Genomic DNA, 23,372 nt, shown 5'->3' on the forward strand with positions numbered 1-23,372 from the left:
AAAAGTTTCAAGGTGTAGCACATGTTTACCTAGCATACCATGGACTTTAGTCTCCATATAAAGAGAACTAACATTATGGAATGAGTTACCTAGGAGACAGAAGGCTCTCTCCTCCTCCTCCTCCTCCTCCTCCTCCTCCTCCTCCTCCTCCTCCTCCTCTCCTCCTCCTCCTCCTCCTCCTCTCCTCCTCCTCTCCTCCTCCTCCTCCTCCTCCTCCTCCTCCTCCTCCTTCTTCTTCTTCTCTCTCTCTCGATATATTTACAGAAAGTATGGCGGTTACTTGTAAAATACTACTTAACATCAGATGAGAGGTGACATTTCAATGATCTACAAACACAGATTGATTCGTTCTATATCCCTTAAGATTTGAGAACTTTATGTTTTCAAAATGCCCAGGGCTATCAACCAAGTAATATTCCTCTATTACATTTGATAAAACTTTAGTTTGTAGCTGTAGTATATACTCTCCTTGTCCAAAGCATTATTTTATGGTGAGATAAATTAAGGTGTGTGAAACATTTAAAGATTTTTATTAGTTTTCATTGCATCTATTTCCATGTGTGGGTATAGGCACGTGAGTACAGGTGCCTGTGGAGACGAGAAGTGTTGACCCTCCCGGAACTGGGCTTACAGAGGTCTGTGAGTTGTCAGACATACATGCTGGGAACTGGATTGTAGACTTTTTCTTAAATGCAATGAGGGCAAAGCTTATCTTTACAATATAGGTATTACCTAAAACTGAAGAGTGCAGATTTTCATGCCTTAAGCTCTTCTTCATGCCATGTCTAAATTGCTCCTGAACAGAGTGCCACAATTTCTGAGGTACAAGAAGCTGAACTTCCTTTTTTGATTGATCTCAAATCAAAAGTCTAGGCTGCAGTCCATCACCATTTTTCATCTCATTATGCATTCTGCACCTGCCAGGACAGTCCACAATTATCCTCCCTCCTTCTATGGCACAGCAGGTAGTTCTACCTCCCGCTGCCATTCTCATTCATAAAACAGACCTGGTATAATCACCTAAACTGGATAATATGCCCATCTTCCTCAATTATCTCATTGTTAGGAGGTAATAGAGAGGAATTCGCATTGGTCAAGGCATCTGTCTTTATGGCCTGTAACTGATAATCATCTTGCCTTTTTCCTTTCTTTCTTTCTTTTTATACAATGAGTTCCAGCATAATAATAGGCATTAATGGGCATTAATCATCTACATAGAAAAGAGGTATTTTAATTCAGGTCGAGGGCCTGGTTCTGTAGTAGAGAGAGTTTAATTTGTAGTCTGAATGAGCTCTAGTTCTGGGCATGGAGTGAAATGGATGTAAAGACACAATGCATGGTCACAGGAGGGGTTCTGGGTCATTGGGTACCTAGTGTGTGCTACACAGTCAGCACACACTGAAGATTCTCCAGTGCTCAGACGATGTGACAAGTGAGAGCAAGCAACCATGGAAACACCAAGTACAGATCCAACTGACCGTGGTAGAGAAGGAAAAGAAATGGAGGTAGACCAGAAATAGAACAAGGATCCAAGCAAGAACAAGTGAAAGGAGCAGAACAAGAGGGCACACTGTGTGCGAGGGAACATAGTCACAAAAGTGCATTAGCCAGTGGGAAGGCACTCCACTCCTCAGTCAAGTAAATTGATTGCATTTACACTTGGCATACAATATCTGATGAGATATGGCCAGGCCCTGATCAGCACCATAATAACGTGGAAAGAGAGGGTGAGATGTTAAGGATTTAGAGTCATTTCACTCTAGTGGCTAGCAGGGTAGATGTCCAGGAGGGAGAAATTACGGATGATGACCAAGTGCCCAGCTTGAATTCTTGGATACAGGATGGAACTTTAACCACAGAGATGTAGAAGGGAAAGAGAACTAACCAGTTGGGTTTGAACATGTTAACTGAAGGACTCAGGAGAGTAAAGAAATCTGCTCAAAGAACAAGATTAGACTGATGGTCTTAAAACAGAGCACCAGGATGCCCCCACAAGGACACCCAGAACCAATGATGCAGTGGACATGTCCCATGGGAGGGAAGACTTGAAATCAGAGATGGAGTGGAGATGGCTCACAGGGAGACCCAAAGTCAGAGATGCAGTAGAGATGTCACATGGGGAGACCCCAAAATTAAAGATGTGGTGGAGGTTCTTCAAGACAAAGACAGATGGCTGAGAACCAGAGTGGTTTGAATGTGTGAAAGCCAAGGAAGGAAGAGCCTTCAAGAAGAGGCCAACTGAGTCAAGTCCTGTGGAAGTCTAGCTAATGAGGAACGGGACTTTGCCACCATCTTTGTTTCTGGCAGGTTCGGCTTTCTGATGATTCTGGCAAGACATTCCAGTACAACAAAGAAAAGATTTGTGCTCCTGAGAACAATCCCCTCCTCTATTTTCTCTCCATCTTCCCTCTTCTAATCTCAGCATAATGGCTCTTAGACCCAGTTGCTTTTTTTTTTTTAAGTCCTTAATGGAGAAGTGACATTTCTGACTTTTGCAAATGAGCTACCATTCAGTAAGCAATTGTTAAGTTTTTTTGGTGAGGAGCTCTTATAGGGGTACAGAAGGCATCTTAAGCCAAGAGAGTCAGATGACACAGATCTTAGATTCAGTGATATGAGAATTATGTTTCTACCACTCCCTTTTCTTTTCTTTACTTTTCTTTTCTTTTCTTTTCTCTTCTTTTCTTTTTATTTTCTTTCTTTCTTTTTCTTTTTTCTTTTTTTTCCCTTTTTTTTATAGAATAGAGTTTATATAGGGCATAGGGAGGGGAGTTAAGAAAGTAGTAGAGGCAGAGAAAGGCAGAGAGAGAGAGAGAGAAGAGAAGAGAAGAGAAGAGAAGAGAAGAGAAGAGAAGAGAAGAGAAGAGAAGAGAAGAGAAGAGAAGAGAAGAGAAATAGAGGCAGGCAATGAATATGAGGAGAAGGGAGGAAGGGAGTAGCCTAGCCTATGAGGGCAAGAGATAAACAAGAGAACAAGACCACTCCCTTTTCTTCATAAGCAACTACTATCTGGATCACACTGCATTTGGTACTTTGGGAATATGAATAAGAAATACGGTACATGCCTGCCCCATCCAGGCCAGCAGTAAAAGATATTACAAGCTAGTGAAAGAGGCAGACATGCAATCAACCAACCTTAAAATAAGGTGGGCTGAAAGAAATGTTCATAAGGGTACAAGGCACATTTTATGGGAACCAAAAGTAATTCCCCATCTCTCATGAAATGCAGGAAATGACCTTTAAAAACAGACACAATTGGGGACTTCATTGCACCCTAATTACCTGCCTACTCTCCAGACCATAAACTTTTATGCACGATCTGTTCTCTGTTCTCTTCATTTATACTCATTTACTTTAACAGGCATCCCAACGACCTATATGCAAAACTTAACAAGCGTTGGTGGCAAGCGGAGATCTCAGCTCCACCCGAGACTTTGTTTTGATTCCTACATTAGACCAGGCTTTAATGATATTTAGTAATGCCACTCTGACGCCTTTCCTTGGGTATGTCAATATCCTTAACATCAAATGCATAGCCTCACGGATGCTATGGGCACCAAGCCTCCTTCTCCCACAGCAGATAAACTGGGGCAGCTAAGTGTATGGAGCAGCTTCTGAGGAGCAGCTTCTGAATATTTTGATCTGAGTAACACGGTGACATTAGTGCAGCTTAAACACCCATTAAAATTCTTTGCAAAGCAATTGCCTTTAGAAGATCCACCTAACGCTGCATGCCCACATAGATTTCCTATTGGTGCAGCGTTGCTATTTATAATCAGGGCCATTTGGTAAAAGGGAATCTAATGTAGGTTAACTGTAACTAGAATGACCTAAAATATAGGAAGGTCTTTCTTTCTTTCTTTTTTTCTTTCTTTCTTTCTTTCTTTCTTTCTTTCTTTTCTTTCTTTCTTTCTCTCTTTCTTTCTTTCTTTTTCTCTCTCTCTTTCTCTCTTTCTTTCTTTCTTTCTTTCTTTCGCCCCCTCTCTTTTTTCTTTTATTAGGTATTTTCTTCATTTACATTTCCAATGCTATTCCAAAAGTCCCCCATATCCTCCCCCCCCCCTACTCCCCTACCCACCCCCTCCCACTTCTTGGCTCTGGCGTTCCCCTGTACTGAGGCATATACAGTTTGCAAGACCAATGGGCCTCTCTTTCCAATGATGGCCGACTAGGCCATCTTCTGATACATATGCAGCTAGAAACACGAGCTCTGATGGGGGTACTGGTTAATTCATACTGTTGTTCCACCTATAGGGTTGCAGACCCCTTTAGCTCCTTGGGTACTTTCTCTAGGTCCTCCATTGGGGGCCCTGTGATCCATCCAATAGCTGACTGTGAGCATCCACTTCTGTGTTCTCTCTCTCTCTCTCTTTCTCCCTCTTTTTATCTTTTCTTCCTTCCTTCCTTTCTTTCTTTCTTTCTTTCTTTCTTTCTTTCTCTTTCTTTCCTTCCTTCCTTCCTTCCTTCCTTCCTTCCTTCCTTCCTTCCTTCCTTCCTTCCTTCTCTTCATCTTTCATGTGTCCTCTTAGGAAACTTCACTTCTATTTCATCAGGAAAGAGGCTGTCTAAACACTAGAGCAACCTCTCAGGCAGATGGGGAAGGCACAGGTTCTGAAGTCAGCATGCTAGGATCTGGATGTCATCTCTAGTGCTATTTATTAGTTTGGGGACCTTGAAGCAGTTGTTTATCCTCTAGGCTTCATCTGTAAAATAATTAAGTGACATACTGCCTATAAAAACTTATGTTAGTGTCTGCCACAGAGTCCTCAAACAGTGGTGACCATTATAGCAATAATTGCTGCTGCTATCCTTTGGACCAAATGGCCTTACGTGGCTGTTTAAAGCACGCTGCATCACGCACGGTAGGTAACATAAGTCTGAGTTTCCTCCTTTCTTGGTAACATTTGGGTCAGTCTACTGAGCAAAAGTGGCAGCTGAGATCTTTCATCTGGGCTCTGAGAGACAAGTTAGGGCACTGCTAATGGAAAGTACTGGTCCACCGAGATAAGGAAAAAGTAAACAGTATCAGTGTAGTACAAATCTGACTTTATATTCTATGATGATAGTGAATACCACAACACCAAAGGCCTGGGGATTGCTTATGTGTGTGGATGTGTGTGCATACTTAGCCCATGTATGTTGCATCATATAGTTTAGCCTCTGTAAACAAGGAGTAACAGAAGATCAGAAGAGACACATTTGTCTCTCTTAGATTTATCATCTCTTGTTTTTACTGTGTGTAGATTTCAACATACTTTTAAAGACTTTTATTAATATCCTGATAATTTTAATAACCTGCAGATATCAATTCTTCATATTTCATTTCTTTTTCTGTGACTTCTTGAGTTGGTATGGGGCAGTTTTAGGCTTAAAGGAAGATGTACATTTTATTGTCAGTGATTTATGCATTTTTGTTAAATGTTTTAAAAATAATTTTGAATTCTTCTCGAGGGTGTTGACAGAACTGCTTTGCCTGTTAAGAACGGCAGGAGTTCAGGCTTCATGCCCGAGTGTCTTAGACTATGTTTTTCAACCCAGATGATTTCTTAAGGGTGGAACTAATGTTGCAAACCTTAGTTCCCAGGTGCCTTTTAGGTGGTGGTGAGATCCCAGGTGTCTTATGTTTCAGTATTATACATTCCCACTCTTGATTATTTATTGTTTACAGGGCAGCACTAATTGTATTTGTTTTTAAAATTCCTTTTCTCCAGTAAGCCTTCAACAGAATAAAATCTAAAGGATTCCTATTAGTGGGGGTAACATAGAGACAGCCAGCGGTACAGCAAACAGCTTTACTCCCTGAGCCACCAGTAAAAGGGCACTACCATACGCCATGCAGGGCCAAGGACTCCGACCAAAGGTCAATGGAAAAAACTGACCTAGGTTCCAGTGTATGGCAGAGGGAACAGTTGCCTTCTTAGAAGGTTAAATTATGAAGGAAAAGTGGAAATGGTTCCTCAATGTTAAAGCCACGCAGGCCCAGAGTGAGTTAGGAGGATCCAGTTCGTTCTCCCTAACACCTTGATTGACAGAGCTAAGGCAAGTGGTGTGGTTCAGTGTGTTTGCTCCGAGGAGGCAGGCCTGTTGCCCAAAATGCAGAGTTGAAGATAAAGGCATATTCCTAAAAGTGCCGGCAGCCCTTTCAGATGACAGGAACTGATAGAAAGATTATGAGGGGGCAGTGGCTCTGCTATGATTAGATTCTTTGCTTCTGGTTTTGCTTTCATTTAAAATATGTATTCTATCTTTTTGATTCCCTGAAAATTTAATTTCACGTGTGTATATACTAAGCTTTGAGACCCTTTCACCCTGTCTCCATGATCCTCTTTCATTATCACCCTCTCCCTCAGAAACCCCCTTTTTCTCAAACAAACCCCTCTTACTTTAACCACAGCAAGACAGACGCTTTTCTCTGAAAGACTAATGCCCGCATTAATCTATGGGTGCCAATATAGCATTGAAGGTTTTAAATTACATTTACTTGTTCATTTTGTGCATATGCACACATATGTGCATGCACATGTGCACGCCTGAAGGTCAGAAGACGACTTTCAAAAGTCATCTCTCTCTTTCCTTCCAGCATGTAGGCCTTGGGGATCAAGTCCAGGTCCTTGGGTGTCGCATGCTTTACTCCAGTGAGTCATCTCATTAGCCCGTAAACATAAGGATTTAGAAAACATTGTGCCCCATGCCCATTTACTTACTACAGCTCTTGAATATTTTCAAATTTTATTAGCCTTATTCTGGGAATCTCTTTGAGCCTAGATACCTAGGTTTAAGGCAGGGTCTTATCAGCCTTCTCTCAGAGGTCAACGTTAACTTCTTTGCCTCTTGTCCTTACACAGGCTGGTTTAGGTGACCAAACTCAGTTTCCTCATTTCTTTACCTCATAGGTATTGTTCTTGCTTGACCTGCACTGGACTCTGAATGCCTCCACAATGTAGACTCTGTCCCCTGTTCTGGGTAACTACTGACTGGACACCACATCACTATAGCAACAATAACAGCAGCCCAAACAGTAGAGATGCAAGCAAGATGGAAGGTAATGTCTGTCTTATGCATGCATGAACAGCCATGGACTCCAGAGTCAGAGACTCTTAAGTCTTCAGTGTGGTCCTGTCTTACTGCAAGCTAGCAATCCCATCTTTGGCTGCCACAGCCATATGGCACTCAGCAAAAGGGACAGAACTCACAAACATCGTTTTCATTAATTCCCCATTGGTCATAATCTAGGCACAGCCATATCCTGATGCTAAGGAAGCCAAGCATGTACTTTTTATCTTGGACATATGTGCAACTAAAGCATCTATCATTTTAGAAGCAGAAGTAAACAGGCCAGGTAACTTGAAGATTTTATTTTTGTCATCACAGAAATTCCCAGAAGACAAATATTCATTTTACTTTAATGGCCAGAAGCTAGATATATAGCGAAGAGATGCAATTAAACCAGGCATCCTTACATGGAACAGTTAGGGCCATCAGTAACTATAGTGACTGAAAGATGTGTTTGCTAAGAACGAACTCCTGAATTTTCCCATGCCTTTTGATAGGTTTTGTTTGGTTTTTAAAGTAGTAGCAAGCCACGGACTGGTTTGGGAGTTGTTATCTCCATCTATTTGGGTCACTGAGAACCCAAAGTAATAAACGTGAAGTCCAGAGGAACTTAAAGGACAGGTACTGCTCACCCAGACCCGGGTAAGACATTGAGAGTAGGAATGGGCTGTGCCAGGGAAGATCACCCCTCCCATTTCCAAGGTGAAACGTCCTTCAGTGAGAACAATGTCCTAATGTTGTTAAAGCTAAAGATTTATCTGTAAAGGGGACACCCCACTCTTTCTTCCCACAGAAGCCTCCAGCCTTGACATCACTATTCCATTGAGTGGCAGCCCTCGTCCTTGCCTTTTATCTCTTGTTTATCCAGTCACTTCCACCTGGCTCCTTCAGTTTCCCTTTCGTTCACCCCTCAGTGCAGAAGGCCCAGGGGGCGTGTTTACTTTCTTACCCACCCTTCCATTTAATAACAACACCACCCTCCCAGCTCGCGTTATCTCCTGCTTCTTTCTTCGCCAGCCAAATCACATCTTCACGTTATGATTCTTTGGAGCCAAGGCATATCTGACTGTCATCTGAAGTCCTTCAAGAAAGGCAGGTTGACCTGGCTCTGGTCTTGGGCAGTCCCTAATTCAAACAGCTCTGTCTGCCTCCATGTCCCAAGGCCTGTGAGGGTTGTGGGGTCTAGGGCATCTGCACAATGCCTTCTAGAAGCACTAGTGGGAATTTCCCAGGGCAGCTGGTAAGAGGAGTTTCATGTTATCCCTTACCCACTGCCTATATCCCTGGAACCTTGTATCTCTGCCGTGGTGGTCTAATTCCTCTTGAAAAGTCCACTTTGGATCTTCAATTAATTTATTTAAAGCTTGAAATCTGTTTTACATTTGTTGTTATCTGAGCAACTTCTATGGCAGTGTTTCTCAACCTTCCTAATGCTGCGACCCTTTAAAATAGTTCCTCATGCTGTGGTGAGCCCATCACCACCATACAATTATTTTCATTGCTACTACATAACTCTAATTTTGCTACTGTTATGAATCATAATGTAAACAAGTAGGCTATCTGATATGCAACCCCCAAGGGGGTCACAATTTCTCTTACCAAGACCCTGCTCTAAGGGACGCCATGTTTACTATCAAGCATTTGTAAGTATTTTATTGTACCCTGCTTTAACCTTGAGAGAGCATCTCCTATGCATCACACAGAAATGTCCTCTAGCCTTAGCGCCATGGGATCTGGTGCGCTAAGCTTAGTCCAGCTTTCACAATCTGAGCTTAAGCAGCTGCGAAGGAGAAGGAGGAAGCCATGACTGCAGAGCTAGTCTGCAGGAAACCCCAAAGCACACACTTTTAACATTTGCATCCTTATTTGCATAAATTTGTATGCTTCACCCAAAAGGCACTTACTCCAAGTCTGTAAAAAAAAAATAAAACACTCAACTCCTCTTTATATGTGAATGAATAACGGCGTGTTTAGGGCCTGTTTGCCTGCTGCCTACAGTGTCTCTTCTGGCTTCTCTTTCTTACTTAGGCTCCATTGTCCTTGCTTTACTGCAATCACAACCATTAAGGAAAAGACTTATCCTTCTGGCTGGTTGACTAGAGTTGGCTCCCAAATATTCTTTTTTTTTTTTTTTTCCCTATTATGAACTCACACTGGAATTCTCTGCTGGAATTTCTAAGACCTTCCTTTCTCTCCACTAAGGAAGCGCTGGTCCCGAGTCGCCTGGGACAGCTTCCTTTGGTGGTTGAGGGGCCATCCAGGTCTAGGTATCAGTCATTCCCCCACAGGAAAGTTTTTGCTGTTGTTATTTTGTTTTGTTTATGTTTTGGCAGTGAGAAAAGCATGCTGGACTCTGAGCAGATTCATGTTACATCAGTACCAACAGCTCACACCCAATGTCTTCCCTTGGCTCCTGTAGATGAAGGCTGAAGGTCATGTATCCCCCTCCCCACACCCCCACCAGGCACTAGGATATCAGAGTGATTGACAAGTGAATTCGCTAGGGTAGTTTCCAACAACTGTATTAAGCCCAGATGCCAGGGCTATGATAAAGAGAGAAGAAAAATTGTCCAGTGGGATCCATCTTAACCCAACAGTTTTCGGGAAAACACAGAAATCTACCTGCTAGCTACACATAGTAGATGTGGAAGCCAAAGACACACACACACAGAGAGATCATGTCATTGAACCCAGAATGGCCGTACTGGGCTTGATTCCCTGCCAGTTGGTCAAGCGAGACCTCTTTGAGGTGCATCAACTTCAGACCTCATCCTTGAAGATGGGTCAAGCTCCCACACCACAGGCAGAGTGGTGGTTTAGTGAGAGTCTATGACTGGAAGGGGCAGCAGCTGGGTGAAGCAACGAGTGCTGGAATGGTTGTTAATGCAGTTTGTGACCTCTGAGCAGTATTTTCTTTGTTTTATCGTTGGGACAAATGAAACTCCTTTCACTGAACTGAAGTCAGCAGAGGGGAAGTACAGACCCTCACTGAACACTGAGCAAACACTGTCTCAGGAAGCCTGGCTTGTTCCCTGCCACGCCTGCTCAATGTCAGGACTGCTGACCAAACAGGCGGCTTCCTCATCGGGGATTTCACACTGCAGACAACTCCCTGGGTAGGATGCACAGCTCGGGCAAGGTTACCCAGAGTTGGGCGGGGAGAGAGACCTGCACTGCCCATATGCATCAATGAGAGACCCACTTGAAGAATTTTTATTTGCTTTTGTTTTTGTTTTTTTTCGGGAGACTACACTTCATCCTAGGCCCTGGATTGTGCATAACCTATGGATGTATCTCAACAGCCAAAGACAGACAGGCTGTAACAAAGCAGGTGCACCATGCTCCCCGTGTGAAGTGGTGCCTCGAAAGTGCAGTAAAGTTCTCCCCACCTTTTTGAAGTGGGTTGCCCCTCTTCCAGTTCCTCCAGTTAAGCCATTTGGAGACTTGCTTTGCCCAGATTTTCTATTTAGCCTTTCATTTCATTCGATCAACTCATTTTTTATAACCCGTCCAATACTTGGAGAGACAGAGAACAAGACAGGTTTAAAGAAACACATTCTTTGCGGATTTGTATTAAAGGAGTCCACCGCTGTGACGTCCCCTAAAGCAGGCCTGCTAGATGATGTCCCTCTTAACAAGGAACTTGCACAAAATCTAGAACCAGTGGAGGTCAGAGCTTCGATTTGAACCTATCGAGCACAACTCTAGGAAGCCTTCACTCTTCCCGTCGCTCCTGCCCCTGGATGGGTCTGATTTCAAGTCCAGAACAGCAGCAGGCAGACACAGACACAATTTAGAGGCAACGTCTTTACGCTACAAAGTGGCTTACGTAACAAATGTTTTAAAGCAGAGAACTGTGTGTGAACATCACGCCCGGGATGTGGTGACGGTAAGTGTACCATTGTCCTTCTAACAGGTCCTAATGGATAAGGAGGCTCAGGAGACTGGAGGAAGAGGGGGAGCTTCGCTGGGATGGAAGGCAGGCAGTGGCTGAGGCCAGGGGTGCTCCCTACAATGTTTGTCATGCTCAACATTTTGCCAAGGGCAAATTTCACTAGTGTCAACCAAGGCTTTCAAGTTCAGAATCTCTAACAAGTATTCTTATGAAATGGACTTGATAAGTTCTCCCGATACCTCAAGACAAAAAAGAAATGAGACCGTTTTGCTCCAATGACACCATGCAACAAGACACAGAAGCAGTCTTACTTTGCCTCCTGGCTTCTCAATGAGAGGGTTGGAAAGGCACATGGCAGCGAGGCTGCAGTACACGGGCTTCCATTGCTGCTCCTGCAGAGGACAGAAGACAGAGAAGAGATTTCAGGCTGTGGAGGCTTCTTCCCTGCAGAGTATAACCCTCTCCCTGCCATTCAAAATCTTGCCTCCAGCACTAAATGTAATGGGTGTCATTGAAATACCTGAGCCAGCGTTTTTTTTTCACAGGGCTCCTTCAGGCTGTTGTCTGTGCAAATCCATTTAACCTTGCACAGGGGCATGTTGCAAAACCACTTACTACGTGCAGAAAGAATTCAGAGATACATGTTGACAGAAATTCAGAATATTTCTGCTTTATCTGTTAAGGGATCTTTCTAGAACGTAGGTCAGAGTATAAGACTCCAAACCCATCTCCTACAAAACAGTGCAGGGAAATCTCGGATTTATTTTATTTTATTTTATTTTTAAATTTCAGTGTGGCAGAATTTCCAAAGTTCTTGACTGTTGCTCAGAAGCCACGGAAGAGCTCCCCACTGACTTTTTTTTAGTTTTTTAAAACAAATATCATAAACCCCAAGCCACACTGTTCAATGTGATTGTCATAAGCCCCAGTAGTTTTCCGATTACTATTACTATACCGTTACTTGTGGTCCTTATTACCTTTTCTCCACATATCTGCCTGGGAAGATGCTGAAGGGTTCCCACCCATCCTGTTCAAATTCTCAAGGAAGCACTGACCACTGCACAGGAAAGCAGAATAAGTGTCTCCCTACCGCAGGTCCCACCCCACCGTACTATTAGAGAACATGTTACTGTATTCCACTGGAAGTGTGGGCTACCAAGGACAAGACTTGAGCAGAACTTTTCTTGTGTCTTTCAGCACCTAGCTCCGGTCTTCCACAGTGTAGATGTGCTTTGTTCTCCTAAGGAAACTTTTCTTTAACCAACTGAAACCTTTCATGTCTTTATGAATTTCCACAATATACTCTTAGGTCTGTCTCCAATCCCACCTCCCCTTTCTCACTGCAGGAATTTATCACCCTCTCTTGGTATTGTTAGAAAGGACATCAAGAGACTTGTTAATGAAAAAAAGACCCAAACATATCAGCACACCCCATAAAATAAAAATGAACTTTAACAATAAATCAGCAAATATTGACACATCTCCATCCCCTGCTGTTCCTTAATTGGCTGTGTTTCTTGAGGTAAAGAAAGATTGTTTTTTTCCAGTGGTTTGGAATTTTTCCTCCTGCTGCTACTAATTACCTTCCCTTCACCCTACTAGGCCAGACAACGTGCTCTCTGCCAGGGTGGCCCTGCCTGTAAATACGGTTTGTGTTATTTACACACATCTCACAGAGTATTTTGAGACTAATTGTGTAGATTTCTGCTGCCCAGAAAGACAAAGCATAATTGCTTAGACGGAGGCTCTGCAATTTCCCCTCATGAGAAATCATGCCAAACTCCAACTTCAGGGGCTGGAGAGAAGGGGTAGTGCTCGGATTCCAAGGGACGTGGCTTGATGTCCATTAGGAGTTAACAGAGACCAGCAACTCATTTCACAGGTCATGTTCCAGCCATCAAAGTGTAATTACCGTCAAACCTCACTGGCGCAAGTCCCGACCATATTGTTGGCGAATGTGTGAATGTCAGTTCTATAGGATCCTAAAGCATCATGGTACAACTTCCAGAGATAAAAAGACATTCAGTAGCACTAGAGAAAAGGCCCAGATGTATCAACTTCAGACAGAAACTGTTGTTACTCTCATTATTCTTCTTAATGAAGCTAACACTTGCTGTGTTGATGATTGGGAAACATGACTGGGCTTGGAAGAAGTCAATCTGTTGGAAGCAGTAGATGAATCTGAAGAACTCTGCCCTTCTGTCTGAGGCTCCTTCGGTTGCTATAGCAACGTAGGAACTGGCTTTCTTAGGGGCTTGAGCAGCCTGGTTTGCTGCAGGCCAAACATTCCCTTGCTACCTTTGCACTGGGTATGCTTGAGACTAAGACAACAGAGCATTCTGGAAACACAGATTTCTTACCTATGAATTGATTGTTGGGTGGGAAAATATGACTCTGGCTTCCATGAGTTCACAGGCAACGTGTATACTAGTGACGGACATGGAGCAACAACTCAAAGGCCTCCTCTTCTCTCTCTCATTACCTCTCTCATTTCAGGCTTTTCTCAGAGTTTCCTTGTCTCTTCAGTGGTCAAGTGCTTAGATAGCTGCTCTTAACAGTTGTTGCCCGGACCCCCTCCAACTCACTGATTGCTGAATATGGGAATGGGAATGCTTAAGACGGACGGAATAAAGAGAGGAACGGAGAGATGTTTATGCTCCAGCTCCGCCCCCACCTGCCCAGGCGGAACTGACTGTCCTCCAGACCCCTCCAAAGTGAAAGCAATTATCACCTCTTCTCTTCCCAGGATAAACTCAGTGCTCCCAAGGAGCTGTGAAGGTCAGCAGTCCCCAAGGGGGTTTTGCGGCACCTACTGGCTCGAACTTTCTGAGAGGGCTTCTCCAGGAGAGCAAAGCGTGAAAGGGCTTCAGCTGGGGTTGTGAACTTTCACGTTTGTCCTGGAGTCGGAAATATACGAGTGGCTCTTTGTACCAAGAAATGACCCTGGGTTTTGAAGGAGGACAGGGATCATCTGGGGTTTCCCAGCTGGGTGAACAGGGGATGTGCTCACATTTGCTTAAGAGTTGTCACTGGATCTTAAACTTCCCTCTGAAACCAGAACCTTGTTTTAAAACTTTGTTTAAGACATGGCTATTTAAGGCCATTGGCTTCCCCCCCCCCCCGCCCCCTCCCCTCATCCTCTTCTCAACACCTCCAGGCTGGGTGGAAACCTTACAAGCTTACTTTGCCATAGAAGCAGATTCATTCAAGGGTTACCGTTCCTGTAACTTCACCCTGATACTTTTGGTTTTTTAAATCAGGAGCAAGCAGGTAGAGTGTCAGTGCTCATAAGGAACTGCCAGGAGAGCATCTTAGTGTAGTTGCCCCTCACATCGCGCCAGAGCCACGGAGCACACAGCTCTCTGGTACCTGTGACATTTCCAACACTCTGGAGGAAGAGCAGGGAGCCAGCACCTGCATCCAGATATGAAAGATAACTGCTGCTCGATCTGCCCCTCCCTCCCTCCCTCCCTGCCAAGCCAGCTGCTGTCACTTCCTTGGAAAGGTCAAGCACACAGATACAGTGAGGTGTCCTTGGGGAAGGAGGAGGGGAGGGTGGAGGGACGCTGCGTGTTGACTCACTGGGGCTTGACTAGACGCCCTCCTGTTTGCTCCACGCGAGTAGAGTCTGGCTGAACTCGAGTGAACTGTGTGCTCCCTGCAACATCGCCTCCTCCCTATTTGGTTATTATTATCACGGGCTTCCGAGCAGACAGGGGAGGGGAGTCAACGTAGAGAACATCCTGACTTTTAGGTTTCCCAGGCCCGACCCTGTCAAACCTGTCCAGTCTATGCATTTTTTTTTTCCCTGTATCTCCCTTGGTCCTCGTTTCTCTGAAACAAAAAGCTACATATAAATGTCCATTTTACAGTGAATTTTGAAGTGCCCTTGGCCTTCTACCATGCTTTGTGGATGTCCTCAATGCCTGCACCTACCACAAAGCTGCCATCACATAGAACATTAAAATAGGCCTTGCTGAAAGAGATGTCAGCAACAGGGCTCGCTCCCGTGTGTGAGCTTCCTGCCAGCCTTGATCCAAATGCACACGTGTGTAAGAGAGCGCACTACAGTGGGGTAGATCCTTGTACCTACGTCCCATCCCGTGCTGCGCGTTCCCAGCGTTTTTGTTTTGTTTTGTTTTGTTTTGTTTTGTTTTTTGCGCCTGGATTGTTAACACGTAGTAACTATATGATACCCTATGAACGGCTGCTCCTCCAGAACCAAAGACGCAGGATCTGGAGGACGAAGGGCAACAACAGGATATCCAAGAGGAGTTCCTGTGAGGATCCAGTATTGATAGTGTGGCAGAGGCCTCAAACCAGACCAATGACTCACTGAGGGGAACATTTGCAAGCAAAGCACTGGGCAAAAGGGTATACTGTGAGACACACCCTGGCTTCCATGGAGAGATTGTTTTGTTTTGTTTTGTTTTGTTTTATTTTGTTTGGTGGGGGGAGGTTGCAAGGGGGGAGGAAAGATATGGAGGGTTGAAGAGATGAGTAGGATTGGGGTGCATGATGGGAAATTCACAAAGAATAAATAAAAGTTCAAAAAAATAGTGTAGCCTGTGCTTTGATATCTTCAGGTATATATATATATATATATATATATATATATATATATATATATATATATCGTTTCCTTCCCTGTAATTAAAACTGCTCTTTTCTATCTGTGTTTTGAATAATTTCTTTAAGCTATATTCCCCAAAGTAGAACTCTTGGACCAAAGACATAAACATGTTTACAGCTCTTGCTATTTATTATTAGCTTATAACTTTTCACAAGGGCTTGATCGATTTACAGAGCTGTCTCTAATATACGAGAGGTATGTGCATATCTATTATGACATACATACATCATCTCTTTTTTTTTAAGTAGCAAAACCACACACAAATACATAATACCATAATTATTCTCACGTTTACAGATGAAGACACTGTGGGCCTCAGAGGTTAAGTAACTCAGTGTCAGATGACCAATGTCCTCTTTTATGGCTTCCTTGGTTTCAAGTGCTTTTTTTTTACCCAGTATGTCCCTGGTCTCAATGAGTAACTGCTGACTGTGTCTCTGGCCTATAATTGCCTAAGCGTGTGCTACAGTGGAAATGATGATCATAGAAGCTTGAGACCAAACTCCAACTTCAACATATTAGTAAGTCAAGTAATGAGTGAGTGACTGGACCTCCTTAAGCCTCAGTTTCCCCAAATGTAAAATAGTATATACATCACACAGGGCCTCACTTGGAGGATTTAAACTGAATCTCAGCCTCACAAATAAACCAACACTCAAAATAAAGCTCCTATGGGCTCATGCTAATCAAACAGGCTTTGCTGTGACTCTCCCTTGTCACCTTTCGGGGTTTAATAGCAGCTGCATAGGAGTTTTCATTATGATTTAATACATAGATTTCCCCCTATGCTGTCAATCATTAATGATTTTCTAGGTAATGTGATTTACTTCTGTGCTAAGTTTAGTGAGAATTTTTACATATCTATTTATAAGCTGCATAATATAGCAGCTTATTAAAATGTCTAAGTAAAATTTATAAAAATGATAAAAGTTGTGAAAGTTACAAATGAGTTATTCAGGCATTTACTAATATTTTATGTAGATATGTTTACTTCAAAATTTTAAAATATTCAATACACTCATCACAGTTTTAAATATAAATCTATTAGAACTTATACAAAGCCTATACAATAAACAAATATTTAAAATTATTTTTTAAGAGTAATAAAACATGAGTTAACCAGTACATGGACAAGTCTACAACAGCCAATTCTACTAGAATAAGTATGTCTGTCTCTGGGGACCTCCCAAGGGAGAAACATACAACACAGTGAAAAGCATACTGCCCTGAGAAAAGCCCTTCTGCCCTGAGAGGCTGGCTTTGAAAACCGGCTTTGATGCTTGGTTGATATGAAACCTCTTTGGGGTTTCATTGTATATAATGTTTTTCAGGAGGTCCAATAAGGCAAGATGCCTGAAGCAATAAACAATCCCTGATATATCCCAAAAGAGGGGCATACAAATTACACAGCTCTTCAGAATGTCAAAATGAAGCATGTGTTAGTTAAATCACAGGCCATTTATTTCAGCATGAACTCAAATTCTCTAGGAGTGCAGAAAAGCAAAAGGAGAAATGAAAATGGGAAGTTGTCTGTTCAAGCATGAGAGCGTAGCACGCGGGAAGAAACAATTCTGTCTCGTTGCCATAGGTCACCAGGGTTCAGCTTCATCCTCAACAAGATGCCAGCAGAGTGATGCTAACAAGCCCAGGTCTGGATTGCTCAACAGTGCTTCCAGGGGAGGGAAGAGGAAAATGGAGGGAGGGATGCTGTCACCTGTATCTTTAGGTGGCAATGACTTGCGGAAATGCAGGGCCATGGGGAAGGCTATGAAGAAGACCTGTGCTTGAGCTGCATCACCTCCAGAGTCCAATCACTCCAAAGCCCCCAAATCGCCTCATTTCTATGCTTCGAAGCTGGGACTATTATCTTTATGAAAAGAAGAGATTTTTTTGTTGTTGTTGTTACACGTATGAATAGAGGAGAGACTGTAAAACATCAGGGACAATCAGGAACAAGCTGCCCTCAGAAGGAATCGACCCAGCCCGTAACTCATGGTCAGTCAGACCTTGAGATTTATCAGACTACCCTCTCCCCCACACATACAAGGGGTGAAGGGCAGTTGGAGTGGGAACGGCCATTGTCAGGTTTCTAGGTGGTCAGACAGTAAGGGAAACAAGACAGACCCTGGGCAGGATCCTAAGAGAGGAAACACATGAAAAGAGTATAGCCAGGTGCTCTGTTTGGGGAGAGACCAACAATAGCAGTAAATGGCACACAGAACACCCACCACTCTCTTAGATGCAACATTTTATGCACATAAATGTCGTGCATTTGAATGGATTTAACTCATTTCCTTCACTCAACCTTCAGCCACAGCTAAAATTTCCTCTTGTCTCTCCAGTACCCATTATGCTCATTTATAGTTTATTTTATCCTGGTTCCTTCTCCTTCCCTTCTCATCGCCCCACCCCAGGCTCCACCATCGCCTGCATGAAGGACTTTAATTTAAGACACTATACTTTTCCAGGCTTTAAATGTTCCCATGCTCGAAGTGGAGGTGCTGATGACGCCCATGGAACAAGGTCATTGGTGCATGCAGTGCAGCAAGCCAGGCTCTGCAAGGATATGGGGGAAAGAAACTCGAGCCTGGAGGGTTAGGAGAACCCCAAAAGCAAGCGTCGAAGGAGCGGCGACCTGCACTTCCAGCCCTCTGCATTCTTCTGACTCTGTTCCTTGGTTTGTAGAAGATCCTGTGTCATTGCTCTGTGCAGATCTGTTCTCTACAGCATGCCGGATCTTTTTAAAAATAAAGTGAGTTGTGATCCTCCCACGATGGCGTTCTATTTTCTTCCTGCTCAAACCAAACACTTCAGAAGTCTCCTACTTGCTCCAATGCAGACTCAAGCCTCGTCTTGATCCACAGCCCCTTCTTGACTGAGTTCTTCCTGTCATTCCCAACTCTTACCGCATGTTACTCTCCTTCCTTTACTGTCCTTCCACAGAGCCTTTGTGGTCTTCACTCATCCGGAAGCCAAGCCAAACCAACCTTCCTCAACCTCCCAGCACCCACCCCTCACGTCCCTCAGTGGATCCACTTTCCATTCAATATGTAAGGTGACTGTAGTTTCTACCTGAGGCTACTCATATCCTTCTGTGGTCCCGACTTGCAGTGCAAGTGCAGTGCAAGTGGCTGCTACTCACATTCCATTTACATAGATTCTTGGATGCAGGAAGTAGGGAAAGACAGACAGCTCTGTACACAGCATCATGAAGGATGCCTTAATTGTCCTCCTGTGCATTAGGCAAAAGCCTGCTCAGGATTACTATGTAATTTCTAAGGAATTTAAGAGTTAACATCAGTTCCACATAATACAGGCCTCCCCTGGGCTCCCTAAAAAGTTCTTTTGTGTCTAGGATTAAGTGGGCTCAGTTGGTTGATACAGGCTGAATAAGGGCACAATGCCTAGGCTCAGCCCAGCCAATCCTTCCAGAAGGGTCCTGATTACTTCCTGCAGCTTGGATGCCTTTTCTTCTTCCAGTGCTTGGTGACTCTGGGAGACAGCACCTTGCAGCCACCCTAGCAGTTAAGACATTTGAAACAAACCCAATATCTTTTACTAGAAGTAATTAAGGAAAAAAAATCAACAAAAACTAAATGTTGGATACATTATAGAAATGTAATCAGAAATAAAGATGTGGCTCTGGTAAAAATTCCCCAAGTAGGGATTCAACAGTATTTCAAAAATCCTTACACTGTAGATAAGTGTATTTTTCCCCCTGTATACTTTGATTTATTCAGGCAGGGGGCTTTTAAAGAGGGAGAGGTTCACTATCTCTTTAGCTACCAGAACAGAATGCCTTTGATCTCAGGCATCCTACTTTGTGGACACAGTAGCCAGGCTTCCTGGGAGGTCAGAGCTGGGCACCATCACTCTTGTCCTTGACTAAGGTTAATGACATCCTCAGACTTTGTTGTATGTTGCTTTGATGAACCAGAGATCCCCCGCCTTTGGTGGCAGAGAAAGCCCTCAAAGCTCTGGAATTTATCTCCACTTCAGTAAAGTTTTTTTTTAGGTTTTTAGGGTTAGACTGTGTTGTCTCATTGGAATTAATTTTGACATGTTTTGGCATAGCAGAGCAATTGTTCAGTAGACAGTGGCACTTTCTGAGCTTGGTGGCTAACAATTATAAAATCTTAGGTAACAGCAGCAACTCATGCCCATAAAATATTTTGTGTCCCTAAATCATTACCAAGTCAGAAGGACACTAGAACACAAGGGATCAACACTCGACTCCTTCCTGAAAGATGCCCAGTTTTCATGGTATGCACGCAATTCAGATGATTCGATTTGCAACTAACTTTTAGCTTATTTCTTTTTTAGATACTGAATGGGAGTGGCCGTATCCGATACTGCCTTGATTTAACAGGTAAGGATGCTACAGGATCTAAGACTGATGTGCTCAGACGATGCTTGGTTGGTGAGTATAAGAGCTGTTTCTGACTTGCTAGCTATTTTTCAGTGTTTGACTGGCATGAGGCGGTCCTGATCTATGACCCGTGGTAAACGCTTCAGGGTCACTTTATTCAGATGCAGAGGGCCCCTTCCTTGGATGGCATTTCCCTCAGTTCTTAAGTCTCTATGGTTCCAAAATGGATCACACAAGAAGGAGATGTGAGAAACTGACTAGATTTGATACCGAGAGGTCATCTTTGCCTGTCACGTCACATCAAAAGACAGCCCTGGAGTCCACTCACACATCAGTAGTTAGGGTCAATCTCTAAGAAAAAGGCTTTTCTTAGCTTGGTGGGAAATGCAGAACAGAGCAATGAGAAGAGGGAAAATATTTTCCCTATCTAGCTTATTTAATTACATTGTTTCACAAGCCAGCCCCTCTCTAAAAATTACTATTGTGCAAATGCTTCCAGCATCGTTTGCTGCCTGCTGCTTACAATTTAGCATAAATTTGCCAGATGCAAATCATGTAATTAATCAGCCTTGAGGTGACGTGATAGCCGTGCCCTCGGAATCACAGCAGAAGTCAGAGCAAAGCCTCTGCTCTTCTTGGGTGGTTGTCACGTTTGCAACTTGGGCTGATGTGAAGATGTATCCGCCACACTCGGACCAGTTGCTGTGCCCCGGAGTTCACTGCAGCCTTCAGAATGGGGACAGCTGAGATCTTGACAAATTCCAGCATGAGAAGCTGAGCATCTCCAAGCATTTCGTAGTTTGCCTCAGCTGCGTGCAAGAAAGCATGTTCCCATCCCACGCTGGGCAAGGCCTCCTGCACTGGAGGAGACAGTTGTTATACCACCAGGAAAATGAGCAACCCCACAATACTGTTCAGAGGGCTCCAGTCTGCAGTATCCAGGACAGGCAGTAAGCTTTCCTTCAGCGTCCCTGCACTATAATGAATCATCTTCAAGATGACTTCTGCATTGTGGAAATGTCTGTTAAAGACGGTGAGAATTGTGCTCTCGATGGGAAACAGTAATTGAGCCCTGAAAAGGTTTTTTTTGTTGTTGTTGTTGTTGTTTATTCTAATTCAGCTGTGAAACTCAGAGAATGGGCCTCCACTGCTGATTACAAATCTTGGCATTTAGGTGTTTTTCTAGCAAAAGGCATCTTCGTTGTGCACTTAGTTCCTCTGAGCCTAATGACTTGTTCCTCACTGTGCAGTTTCAACAGCCTTTCTTGACCTAAACTTTCAAGAGATAGTTAAAAATGCAAGCAAGATGCTATGTTTCTCTTAGTGTATCATTTATCATCTCTTTCTGATTTTGGACTGTATCCTTCCATGATTACTGTTGCAAATAAACGGGAGGAAGAAGAGACAGGCAAGGGGTAAGCCACCTCAGCCTAGCATTACTTCTGCTCTCTCCCTGGACTCTACTTGACCTGGCCTGAAACCAGGGGTTTTGAGTACCCGCCACCAGTCACTGCAGGTGCAGTGGGAAGCCTGCTGATAGAATTCACAGGAAGGAAGAGACATTTTAGTGACCTTTGGGCAGGAAACACCCTCTGCTCTTTGACTGACAGCTTTGAGCTTTGGCCTGGGAAGCCTGTTGGTTTTGGCTGAAATTTAATATCTGGTTAATGCCGGTTTTGTCACCAAGAAGTCTGCTTGATACGTAAACCTGTCAAAGGTTGAGAAAAGTCCACTTCCCTGGGTACTTCCAGGATGCCCCCACACCTACGTGGATCCATTTTGTGACGATTTGAGGGAAACTGCTGTTGTGTACACCAAGTATTTGCTTTTCGTAATCTATACTGTCGGCACGTCGGCCATGTGTCCAGTGTTCGTGTCCTGACCTGGAAGGTCTGGGGTGCACCCTGAGAAGGACTGTGACTTGGAAACAAGTTACGCCCAGAGCAGCTGCAAGCTGTGCTCATTTGCTTTCCGTCCTCTAAGTTCAGTGTGTGGGTGGAAGGGAGGGTGTGCAAATAAAGTGACTGGAAAGATTTTGGTTTAACATTTAACTGCTCAACAGTGATTATCTCCGAGCGTTTCTCCATGGGGACTGAAACCCTTGCTGCTGGCTCATCCCCAGCGTCCCCCGCTCTGCCTTGCACAGAGTAGGTGACGATGAATGCATTTGTCAGGGCTTGCTGAGTTGCAGATTATATGCATATTTCATATTTTATAAAGTTATTTTACAAGGAGGAGCATATGTTTTAACAGTGGAAGGTGGTATCTTGCCGATGCTTCATATGCGACTCCTATCATTTGCATGAATCGGATATCAGCGAGTCCATCCAGAAATGGAAATCTTATACATTTGGGAGGAACGGAAGATGTACAGTTGGCTGTTCACCCAAACATTTCCAGGGTGGATCAGGGTGATTTAGGAAAACTGGGCCTGACACTGTGGCCAAGGCCTCCTGCCAAGTTTGAGTGCTTGTGGTCAGTGGTGAGCTGATACAATAAAATTCCCTTCATAGTAAGAGAAAAGGACACACTCCATTGTCTTCCAAGGCGGTGACCTTCTCCTGCTTACTGGTGACGGAGAGGTCAGGCCACTGTGGACATCTCTGCCTAGAGAGATGCATTCTGCTGGAGCAGCTTCAGGTTTAAAGAAGACAGACAGACAGACAGGTATTGGCCTGGATACAGACTTCACAGCAGGCCAGAGACCTGAATGAATCACTCGAGTGGGCCAGCGACCACTTCCAGCCTACTGCTCCTTCTTCCCTGTAATTTGCTCAAAGACAAAGCAACGCTTCAAGTGTTACTCATACACGCTCAATAGGAGTCTAGTCGTCATCATTATCCGATTCTAACTCTTCTGCAAGCTTTGCTAAATCCAACTTCACCTAATGTGTCATTGTCACATTCTCCAGGAACTTGCTGCAGTATGGACAGATGCTGGCTCCACAGCACTGGTCGCTGGCTGTGAGTGAGGCAGGCCTGCGACTACAGCAGCTCATCCTTTCCTTACTGGATACAATAGAGGACCTCTCAGCCTCCTTGGATGGCATAACGGCCTTGGCAAAGAGGCTGAATCCTATGGCTGCCCTTGCCTTTTCTCTTACAGCAGCAAGCTCTGACATACCATGCTGAGCCAACAGTGTCAGAGGGTGCCAACAGTGTCACCCTAGGTTTCTGAATGTTCCCTGCCAAGTTGAGCCACTTAGATTTTAGGGGATCACAGGCTACTGGGGCACAGAGCAGCCTTCCCTGACTAACACATTGGTAAACATGTTGAAGATGTAATGTACTTACTCAAGATAAAAGAGGCCACACCCAGAATCCAGAAACACACTCACGCTCAAGAGTGAGCTCAGAGAATGCGCACTTTAGGATTCAGGATCGCGGCCCCTCTTCTTTCCTGTGCAAGTAACTTATACAAA

General features: G+C 43.9%; 2 long non-coding RNA genes across 3 annotated transcripts in view, besides 1 other annotated feature; one reads left to right on the forward strand and one right to left on the reverse strand.

The window, feature by feature from the left end:
- A930011G23Rik (RIKEN cDNA A930011G23 gene) overlaps positions 1 to 23,372 on the reverse strand; it is a 431,817-nt gene that overhangs the window by 68,592 nt on the left and 339,853 nt on the right. The window contains exon 3 of the long non-coding RNA NR_030692.1: positions 11,260 to 11,340. This is a non-coding gene — a long non-coding RNA (RIKEN cDNA A930011G23 gene). The remainder of the gene's footprint in view (positions 1 to 11,259; positions 11,341 to 23,372) is intronic.
- Positions 1,145 to 21,994, forward strand: Gm35314. 2 transcript variants are annotated; one of them, XR_389389.4, is made up of 2 exons: positions 1,145 to 10,942; positions 18,050 to 21,994. It is a non-coding gene; the product is annotated as a predicted gene, 35314 (long non-coding RNA). The 2 variants fall into 2 exon arrangements; XR_389390.4 differs by lacking the exon at positions 18,050 to 21,994 and adding an exon at positions 13,445 to 13,886.
- Positions 2,058 to 4,571: an enhancer, noted in NCBI's record as "VISTA enhancer mm678". NCBI's record gives its function as "enhancer in: limb[7/8]" and the evidence as "EXISTENCE:transgenic organism evidence [ECO:0001131][PMID:17130149]".

Source organism: Mus musculus, chromosome 5, assembly GCF_000001635.26.
Source record: "Mus musculus strain C57BL/6J chromosome 5, GRCm38.p6 C57BL/6J".
NCBI lineage: Eukaryota > Metazoa > Chordata > Mammalia > Rodentia > Muridae > Mus > Mus musculus.